This window comes from Gossypium hirsutum, chromosome D08, assembly GCF_007990345.1.
Source record: "Gossypium hirsutum isolate 1008001.06 chromosome D08, Gossypium_hirsutum_v2.1, whole genome shotgun sequence".
Lineage (NCBI taxonomy): Eukaryota > Viridiplantae > Streptophyta > Magnoliopsida > Malvales > Malvaceae > Gossypium > Gossypium hirsutum.
Window position 1 is genome coordinate 44816430 of NC_053444.1, and position 9895 is coordinate 44826324.

At 33.0% G+C, this 9895-nt stretch overlaps 1 non-coding gene across 1 annotated transcript; it reads right to left on the minus strand.

The window, feature by feature from the left end:
• Positions 1–9788: 9788 nt before the first annotated feature.
• LOC121220622 (small nucleolar RNA R71) lies at positions 9789–9895 on the minus strand. The gene has a single exon (XR_005917842.1). It is a non-coding gene; the product is annotated as a small nucleolar RNA R71 (small nucleolar RNA).

Here is a 9895-nt window from a genome sequence, read left to right on the forward strand (position 1 = left end):
ACCACTCAATCCTGAGATACACTTAGATACCAGTAAATAAAATATTCTATTAAAAGCTAGGGTCCAATCATGGAAATTTCCCAAATAAGCCATCAAAGGAAATCAAATCTTTCCTTCCCATCAAGTCAGATCGTTTGGACGTGGGAATGCTTGTTATTCCAACATTAACACCGTGACAAATCTTCCAAATTCCATCACATCGTTATGACGAGAGGTAGTTCCTCGTTACGACTTCAATTGCATTCTAGGCCTTTGGTAGAATTGTTAGCTCATTGGGCTCTTTATCTCATAGCCCAATCCTCCTTCACTGTATTCTTGGACCTAAATTGGCATCCTACACACTTAATTAGCTCATTAGTCACTCACGAAGCTCGAGTCATCATTACGGATCATCGAAATAGTAAAAAATGTGTAAAAACACTATTTTTATTAACTTTTAATCCTAAAACCTAAATACAGGAAATGTAATATAAAATAATAAAATGCCTAGAAAATAAGCTCGTTAAGTACGGAAATGACCTAAAGTAACTACTACAAGTGACGTCAGGTTTGTTAGCACATCTCAAAATATTTTATATAATTGAGAGATTGTATAGGTTATTGTGCCGAGAGAATTCAACACTTAATATATGCTTGTGAGGAATTTTATTGTATGAATGCATATTGATAGTAAAACCTTTTGTGTTATGATTTTACTTGTTGAATTCATAATAAGTGAATTTAGTGCTGAGAGTGTTATTCTTTAAGGTGCAAGGTTGAGGAAATTATCACGAATGTATGATAGATTAGGATCAATTTTTGTAAGTATTGAAGATAGTGAATATTTCTCATTGAGCTTTGCTCCACAGGCTTAAGAAAACTAAATTGCATAAAAAACTCTTGTGTTTATTGTTTGTCATTCTTCTGTTTGTTAATTGTTTCTATCATAGCAGTGAACAAGTGCTCACTCTTTTGTCACTCATTCACTATTTATAGCATTTATCTCAAAAATGATTTTAAAGCCTCAATCGATATTAGAACCTACAACTTAAAAGTAACTAGTAGAGATCCTTAGTGTGGCTAAACTCAAACTATGGAAGGTTTATCTACTTCAAGGCCCCCTTATGCTAGAGGTTGGTGAGCACCTATAAATGTGTTATTGTTTATAGTATAAATATCATACCAAAAATATATAAAATTAAATCGGTGGTGTCTGCAAGTATATAGGTCAAATTGTAATATAGAAGTGTTACAACAAAACACCGGTAAATATTCTGAGGATCGTACACAAGGGATTGCAGATTGGAGAAACTATTATTAAATTAATTACAGAAAATAATTACTTATCTAATCAAGTTACGAATGAGTAGTGTTATTCCAAATTGAAATATTAATTAAACTAATTAAATTACTTAACCTAAATTACCTTAAGGGAAATTCCTATTCCTAGTGTTGACAATGCAAGCCTTTAGCCTATGATCGATTAAATACCTATTTATCTAATAAAAATAATTAATTATCCTAGATTGAGTTATTTATCATCCTTAGTTAAGGATAACCTTTCGGTCTCATCTACACTACGGATTACTACCTAAGTAATCCTTCTGGTCTCTTCCTAGGCATACAAATACCCTTTCGGTCTCACCTATCTAGATATTCTATCAGGGGCGTTAGTCCTTAATATACTAGGTACTGTTAAATAAGTAACAAATTTCGAATAAATAATCACTTAACAAATAAATTAGTTTATTATTCGAATCATGCGAGATATGAAATAAGCACAATAATTTAGTCGATTATTCATAGAAACGTTAATTGGTAAGATTAACAAATATATAAATAAAAGAATAAGATATAGAAGAAAGCTCATGCATATATATTGTATTGTGGTGTCGGAGCAATCTCCGCTCGTAATTGTCTTCACATTGGAATAGGAAGAACTCCGATTAAGTGAACATAAAATAAAAGAAAACTAAAAACTAAATAAAATTGTCTCCGTCTAAAACTATGTTAACTTATGTACAGAAGCCTCTTATTTGTAAGCTAAAATGTGTGCACTTTACGCCCGATATGCCATCGATACTTTGGGTGCAAGTAAGAAATAAAATCTACAATAATATGCCAAAACACAATCTACAAGAATATGCTAAAATACAGTTGGTAACATCTTCATTGCTTGTAACCAACTTTTAGGCTATGGCTCAACACAGGAGCTGTTATGGCTCAACACAGGGTGCGTATCGTGCCATAGACTTGCTATGTTGGGCCATAACATTAATTTTGTGGGCTTGGACATTCCTACCATGATTTCGTGGTTCAAAAAGCTTGTGCAACACTTCTCCCAAGATCCTACGTCAATTGGGCCTAAAATTTAGCCTCTTGTACACTTAGGGTCTGTTTGTTTGCCAGTAAAATGTTTTCCAGAAAATAATTTCTATAAAATGATTTACTTTTCTGGAAAAGTATTTATTGAAAACATTTTCTGGTGTTTGGATGAATCTGTGTAAAATATTTTCTGTTGTTTGGCAGATTTTCTGAAAATATTTTCCGGAAAAGTTGTTTTTACATATATTAATATACATATTAACACAATTACAAATAATTTATTTGACTTTGGTTGTTTTCAATTTATGACGGTTAATATTGTAGCTTAATAATTGAGTATTTTTATAATAATACTCAATTATTAAGCTACAATATTAACCGTCATAAATTGAAAACAACCAAAGTCAAATAAATTATTTGTAATTGTGTTAAAAGAATAAAAAAACAAGGATTGACTAAACTAATACTAAAAATTAATAATATTATCCAAATGCATAATTAGTAGTACACCACATAGTAACAACATTGTCCAAGTGCATAACTAATATTACACCACATAAAAGTATCAATATCTTCAACCTTGAGAAAATTTTTGAAGCCAAATTTTTTTATGCTTCTTACTTCTAACTAAAATAGCTTTGGCCTCGGATTCATAACTCACTAGATAATCAAACACAGAGCACAATAAGTCATCATCAAATCCTTCTTCCTCCATCGACATCACTTGTTCATAAAGTTGTGGTGTCTTATCCGCAGTAAATTGTTCCAAAGCATTAGCAATTTTGCCAAGTTGTTCACCCACAAATTTAATTTGTTCATCAACGACACTTTCTTGAACATTTTCTCTTTTACGTTTGGATGTTCCAGATGAAGATACATTTGTTCTTACCTCCTGAGTGTGAAAGTGCATCACTTAAAATACGTGAATCATGTGCACTACCTTCCCAACCAGCTAGAAGATAGGAAAATTTTAAATCAAATGTAATGGCAACCAATACATTTTGTGTCATCCCCCCTTTATGGCAACGGAATCTTCCTTGAATTGATCATGACTAAAAGTGGATACGTCCATATGTTTTAAATATGCTTCATGTCTAAAATTTAACACCCAATCTGGCAGTTAGCCTAACAAAATGATTTGGTTAATACAATACTTATATTTTAATGGCTCTAATTGATTTCAATCAGGAACAAGATTAATTTAGAACGGTTGAACTAAGAAATTTTTTGAGGGATCAAAGTTAAATTAAATTTTTTATGAGAGCCCAAATATAATTTTTCATTGTAAGCTTAAAATTTTATAATTTTTAGAAAAAATTAAATCATAAGTTTATTATTTTATAAAGTCAAAATGTAATTTTATCATATATATTAATTCATAATTTTTTAAATTTTAGAAGAGCTAAAATACAAATTATCCATTTGGGGCCTAGGCCCCTACCTACTTTAAAATCATATTATTTTGGATTTCAAATCATTGTTTATTGGTTGGATTTTTTAATTAGGTTGTTTTTCTTTATATGTTTAAGTTGTTTTAGATTTGAGTAATTTTGAATTCTACTTATTCTAATTCGAGTTATTTCGTATTTGAATCGATTAAGTTGTAATGAATGTTTGATTAAAATTTTAAAAATTTGATATTTATAAACTAATTTTTTTTTGTATTCGAATCATAATTGAGACATTTAAATCTAACATAAATGAAGAAAAGGAAATCCTAAATTCCTTCTACAGGTGCCCTTAACCAAAATAAAAATAAAATAAATTTTCAGCTAGAGAAGCATAGTACCAAGAAAAAAGAATTCAAGGAATTGTTTATTCTATGATAAAGAACACTACTATTAGACTGAAGCTGCCAAATAAGCAAACAGTCACAAAATGACTTAAAAAAACAATACACCTCCCAAAGTTAGCATATCATAATCACCATTCAAGCTGCTAGCCGCAGTAAACTATGTAGCTATGCGCATACATGATTACATATAGGAGCAAATAAGTAAATATAAACTATACAATACATACAATCTCATATAAGCCACCAACAAAAATACTAATCTAAATATACTTCGAACTCATATGTAACAAAATGACTTAAAACGATCGATCTACACAGTTAGTATTTCTATATATATGGGTATAAAAACAAAACTATGGACAAGAAAATTATATTATAAAAAAAGTGAATAAGTAAGAAAGAAAGGCTGGTTACTGGGGAATATATGCTAAAAAATAACAATTGAATTAGACGATAAAGGAACTACAGCAAGAAATGTACAGTTGGAGGTCAAGCATTGCAAGAAAGGAGAATTGATAGAGATGGATGAACTCAGGAGAAAGTTGATAAAACTAAATAACATGGCATTTGAACTCTTAAAATAATCAATAAAAATGTTTCATTTTCATGTACTCAACTTACATCAAAACATTCATTTATAAGACATATAACAACCACAAATGCATATTATACCAAATCATATATCAAGCACACCACAAACATATAACAACCACAAATGCCATGCTATTGGCAGACCAGAATCAAGAAAGAAGACATTCCAAAGACGTTCAACACCAACCTCTTATGAAAATATCAACCAAGCCCACTATCAAGAGTAAGAATGCTGAGGTAGAGGCTAGGAAAGAAGCTACAGCAAGAACTGTATAGCTGGAGATCAAGCATAGAAAGAAATTAGAACCGTTAGGAGCGGGATAAACAAGAAGGAAATTGACAAAAGGAGCTAAAGGGAGAGAGAATTAGACATAGCAACCTGCTAAGATGAATAAATTCTTTTTTGTAACCACACGGATCATATAAATTTCTTATTGGCCGTTACTTTCAGTTGTTAGCTAAGGAATTATTATCAGATACTGTAAATGAACAAACTCATATTCCCTTCTTTTCTTCTCTTATTTTCTAGCCTCTCTTCTCAATTTAACCTAAAACAAAATCTCTAATCAGAGCTCAATCCTAACAAAGTAAAAAAAAAAAGGTGAATAAGAAATAATAGAAAAAAGATGAATCAATAATAAACCCAAAACAAAATCTCTAATCAGAGCTAAATCCTAACAAAAGTAAATAAAGGCGAAGAAAAGGATTGCTTTTATTTTTTTTTTTGCTTTAGAATTAAGCCAACCTTGTTTATTCAGCAATAATTTCTTCAAAGGTTAACAACGATCAAGAAAACAAATGAAAGAAAAATTAAGGAAAAAATTCATCTTAAAATCCTAACAGTTGAATCTGTCCAAGCTAAGATCAAGCAATCATTTAAACCCAACACTCAATATCCACATCATAACACAAAATTGTAGCTCAAATTGATCGGTTAAGACAAAGTTGAAAAAACCCCACTTACAATCACAGTTCAATACGAACAATTTCAGTACAAGCACTTCAAGAATCTTCAACGAAGAGAAGGGAACCTTCTGGGTCTTCTGGACTTTGGCTGTTGATGGCAGTGAGGCCAACAAAGAGAAGGGATGATGGACAGAGAGGAAGGGGGAAGAGAAGGGAAGATTACCAGTCTTGCATTTGCATTTGCGGTAGAATCTCTGACGCTTTCAGCCGAAGAGGAACCAGAAATTTTCTAAGAAAGAGAGAAAGAAATTTGGCTTAGAAAGAATGAAGGAAGGAAAAAGGGGATCTGCTTGAGAGCTTTAGGAAAATGTCTTACAGAAATTGAAACGGATAGACAATTTCCCAAAATGTAAGCCATTTTACCCGTGTTTTGGAATTCATTTTCCAAATGAAAAATGTTTTTCGGCAAACAAACACTGGAAGCTGGGAAAATAATTTCTAAAAAATGATTTCTGGCAAACAAACGCACGTTCAAATACACAAAATAACCTACTTAAGGCCCGTGTCAACCTAATAGGTCATCAGCACTAACAAAATGTGTTAAAAACACTTATTTTATTAACTTTTAGTACTTAGCTACTAAATACTGGAAATAGATTAATTAATATTAAAATGCCTAGAAAACAAGATCCTTAAGTGCGAAAATATAACAAAATAACTACTACATTTGATGGCAGGTCACTTAGCAATTATGCTTTACTCGAAAGCACGTATGAAGGTGTACATTAGGTCCATTTGGAGACTATACATGAAGGAACATCTAATGTCAAGCAATCAAATATATGGATGATGACTTCTAGATTTGAGAGTCTAACGATGCATGAATAAAAAAACAATTGAAGAATTTTATGCTAAGTTGTGTGATTTATCAAACCAAACATTTTGCCTTAGGTCAAAAATATTCTAATGCCAAGTTGGTTAGGAAGGAAATGAGGTATCTTTTAGAAATATTTTCCATTAAGATCACAATCACTGAGGAGGCCAAGGATCTTGAGTTATTGGCCATTGATGAACTCATAGGTTCCTTAAAAACCTTTAAGATGAATTTCGATGAGGCTAAACGTAGCAGAACAAAAGAATATAGAAATATTGTTATTTAGGTAAATGAGGAAGTGCTAACTCTCCAAAAAATTACCATTGAAGATTTTCAAGAGCAAATAGCATTGCTTACTCAGAATGCCTTTCAAGAAACAAGCTAGAAGAGGTTCAAAGCAAGTATTAAAATTCCTAGAAATAAGTAAAAAGGAATAATCATCAAAGAGGAACCCAGAAAGGACAAAAAAGAAGGGGTGCAGTGCTTTGAGTGCGAAGGATATGGTTACATACAATTTGGGTGTACAAACACTTTGAAGAAGAAGAAGAAGAAGAAGAAGAAGAAGAAGAAGAAGAAGAATTCAGTGTATGTATCTTAGGGTGATTAGGATTCATCTAGTGGATTTGACTAAAATGAGAATCCTCACAATTTTGTTTCTTTTTTTGCCAATACTATTTATAATGGTGATTATGATAATGATTCATATCTTGGTTCAGATGAAGAATTTTTGAAGACTTATAGAGAGACGTATGGAAAATGAGGACAAGTCTATTAAATCCGTACTCAATTGTCTTAAAAAAATAATAAATTGAAAGATGAAAATGATGATTTGATTAAATAGGTAGTTGCTAAAGAGGATCTACTTACAGAGAAATTGAATAATATTGTGAAGAAAAAAAAGAAACTTGTAGAAGCCAAGCTTATGCTCAAGAAGTTCACTACTAGCAACAATAAACTTCATGAGATTCTGACAGCAAGAAAGAGATATCCAGCCAGAAGATGAATAGGTTATATTGATAAGCATAGTTGTAATGGAAAATCCCACAATTTTTTAAACCTTCAAGATTAATAGAAGTTTGTGAAAGTTCTAACTGATGTTACTATAAGGTGATTTGCCACTAATGTGGTGCCCCTGGTCATATAAGACCATGTTGCTTTAAGATGTTGTATGATTTGAGATGGAAGGATTCAGTGTCTAAGGTAGTGTCCACTCTTCATGGCACTACAATTGGAAAAGTACAAAAAGGAATATATTTAACACCCCTTACTCGAGTTCGTACCTTAACTCGATGATAACACTCTAGAATAACGTATTTTTATGTATTAATTATGTATTTATTCTGAGTATGATCCTGCTAATTTGAGCTATTTATGATCTTTTATCTCATAGGGACTAAATTTGAGGCAAAAGTGAAATTAAGGGCCAAAAGCGTGAATTTAGAGATGAAATGGGCCAATGTGCGACACAAGGAAAAGTTGGTGCCAAAAGTGCAAGCATGGAGGACACAAGGGTTGAAATGCAAAAAGAAGAGATTTTATTTTATTAAACTCTATTTTAATTATATTAGGATAATTAATATTGAGATAATTATTAAGGATTATTTTTAGGATTTTATTTTATCTTTATTTATCTTCAATTAAATATATTTATCTTTTAGGAATTTAAGTAGAATTAGAATATCTCCCCTAGCACTATAAATAGGGGGTGAAGTGACTCAAAAGGGGATCTCATCTTTTTCTTTTTCTGTAAACACTCTCTCCCAAAAAGTCTAGGCTTTTGTTCTTTTCATATTTCTTTTCAATAAAATCTTTATTTTTATTTTATTTATTTCCTTTTCTACCACAACCATGAGCCACTAAACCCATCTAGCCAAAGGTTGTCAAAAATCCCCAAAAAGGTTCTTGAGGCTTAGAATCCGTACTTAGCCTTCTTGCTGAGTATTCATCGTTTCTCCGCACTACGGGGCTGACGCTTCCATCCAAGTCCCTTAAGAAGTAAGTTTTTCAACATATGCAAAGGCGGCCGCTTTGTATGTTTTGAGAAGGTTGCACAGTTGGTTCATTAGCTTACTGCGTCAGAGGTTGGCGAGCCCAAGAGACAAAATGGCGTGGGATTCACCATTGAGAAGCGTTGATCTAGTATAAGACGATCTCACAGAAGCGATTGTTAGCTAGAGTCAGGTTCCATCAAATCGTAAGTCTAAATCATTGGAGCTGGTGGTCGTAGGCGTCCTCTTCCACTATAACTGGCTTATTTGGTTTGGGAAGGATCATCTAAAAGCCGAGGATTGAACCCAAGGCGGAACGAGACAACTGGAGGCTGGAATCTCCCATAAGAATGTTCTTTCTCTTAACTTTATTTTTAATTTCTCGAATTTTCAATTCAATATTCTTAATTCTATTTTTATTTTATTTTTCGTTTCTAGATCCAACAATTTAATTCTGCTATTGTTTTTATTTTTTTTCAGGAACGCAGGTTGTCTTGGGCAAGACTCTGCCTGGGATATCACGGAACAAGATATTTTGCAAGTCCAGTCCCTGAGGATTTGACCCTACTTCCCTTTTACTATTCTTTTCATTATTTATTAGGGATAGGATATTTTTGGTGCTTTCAACGACCGCATCAAATTTTGACGCCGTTGCCGGGGACTGGCAACGTACTAATCTTGTTTTTTGTTTCTTATGACCAGATCTGCTCCAGGTACTCTTGCGTTCGATTCAGAAATTGAGAAGACTGCTAGAGCCAATCGCAAGGAGACAAAGTTACGAAAAAAGCAGTCAGCGGTGGTTGGAACTCAAAGTAATCCACTGCCAGAAATTGAAGTCGACGACGAAGCTGAGTCTAGGGTTAACGAAAATCCTACTCGAACACTTGAAAGCGAAAAAGTAGAAGTCGACTCACCAGAAGAAGTGCTTAACGCTAGGGTTAACGAAAACCCAAATTTAGCACACGAACCAATGGCTCAAACAATTCGGCAACTGGCCGAAGCTCCGACAAAACAACCACCATTGTGCATCGCGTATCCTACTATGGATACTGATTTTGAGTTGAAGTCAGGTTTAATCCAGTTATTTCCAACTTTTCGTGGGTTACAAAATGAAAATCCCCACAAGCATCTGAAAGAATTTCATATGGTTTGTCTTAGCATGAAACCTCAGGGGGTAACCAAGGATCAGATTAAATTACGTGCTTTCCCTTTCTCCCTAGCAGATTCTGCTAAGGAATGGTTATTTTATTTACCCCCTGGATCTATTACAACTTGGGCTGATCTATCTCGTTTGTTTCTGAACAGGTTTTTTCCAGCATCTCGAGCAGCTGAGCTAAGAAGAGAGATCGTTGGAATAAGGCAAAAAGAAGCTGAGTCCCTTTATGATTATTGGGAGCGGTTTAAGAAGTTGTGTGCAAGCTGTCCACAACATGGTAT